Raw genomic sequence first — 1,560 nt, forward strand, 5'->3', positions numbered from 1 at the left:
TGTACGTTTGAAGAGCACGCGCGGCAACAGCACAATCAGGCTAGATAATGTGGCATACTGCCCTGATCTACTCTGTAACCTGGTGTCGTTTCGCCTGCTCAGACGTCAAGGACTATGGTGGGATACCAAGTCAGAGCCCACAGCAATCAAACGAGCAGACAATACAGTGATTGCGGAGCTTCAAGAACTGTACGGTCAATGGGTACTCGAAAACAGACCTATGGACCAAGGGCAATCATGTACTATGAGTAGTAGTACAACCTTTGTCATGCACAAGATCAATTCACGCACAAAGCGTAGGGCAGCTATCGCCAGTGCGGAGACATGGCACAAGCGATTAGGCCATCCAGGACCCAGCGCACTTGAGCACCTAGTGCAGCGAGCTGAGGGGGTGCGCATCAAGGGCGTACCCACAGTCAAATGCGACGCCTGCGGCAGAGCAAAGTCGAAACGGCGCATCAGGCGAGAAGCCAGGCCAAACAGTGAAGGACCCGGAGAGCGTATCGCGATCGACTTCCACGACTACGAGGCACAAAGCTTCAACAAGGAGCGCAGCCAGATGCTCGTCACCGATCGATACTTAGGCCACATGTGGGACTTCTACTTCAAAGACAATCGGCCCGCTAGATCAATCATTAAAGTTCTGAACGACCTTATACTACTGCTAATAGTATAATTTGGCGTAACTGTCAAAGTTATCGAGTCAGATAACGAGATCTTCACGGTTAAGGTAGACGTCGAACGCTGGTATACGAGTAAAGGTATTAAAATTGAGCCCTTGGCACCTAATACACAGGCCTAGAATGGAGGAGCTAAGCACTTAGGGGGTGTAATTAAGGAGAAAGCCCGCGCAATGCGCCTTAACGCCAACCTACTATGGGACCTTTAGCTAGAAATCATATAAGCTGCGGTATATCTACATAATCGCACTCTAAACTATAAGAACCAATGGTATACACCATATGAGAAGTTCTTTACTATAGTCTCTCTTATTAATGGGATTGTATCTCAACCAAAGAAACCGGCCCTAGGGCATCTCAAAGCGTATGGAAGCAAAGCATTTGCCATGACTAATGATACCTGGCGTGGTAAGAGCAAGCTCTAGCAACTGGATCCGAAGGCATGGATTGGATATCTCGTTGGCTATTAATCTATAAACATATGGCGTATATGGATCCCATCACTATTAAAGGTGATTAGTATCCGTGACGTTATATTTGACGAAGAAATAGTGTTTAATGGTACTTAGGAAGAGATTATAGACAACCTTATATATAGCACACTTAATAAGATAGCTATATAGATCTATATAGTGGAGCTCCCGCCCACTATAGATTATAGAGATATAACGCCCTTCTATGAAGATGAGACGATTAACGACTCTACGTAAGATTAAGATAATGAGACGCCAGGTTATTACTAAGGGAGGAAGATTAACTACACCTACCTATCGCCGCCATTAACGCTGCTACTAGTTGTTAAGATCCAATCAGAGATCTCACATGTATCGTAGTAATATTCACTGGGCGCCAACTGAGACAACCTCGAGGGCGGCGCCTA

Source organism: Paraphaeosphaeria sporulosa (assembly GCF_001642045.1).
Source record: "Paraphaeosphaeria sporulosa strain AP3s5-JAC2a unplaced genomic scaffold CC84scaffold_27, whole genome shotgun sequence".
In the NCBI taxonomy this organism is placed as follows: domain Eukaryota; kingdom Fungi; phylum Ascomycota; class Dothideomycetes; order Pleosporales; family Didymosphaeriaceae; genus Paraphaeosphaeria; species Paraphaeosphaeria sporulosa.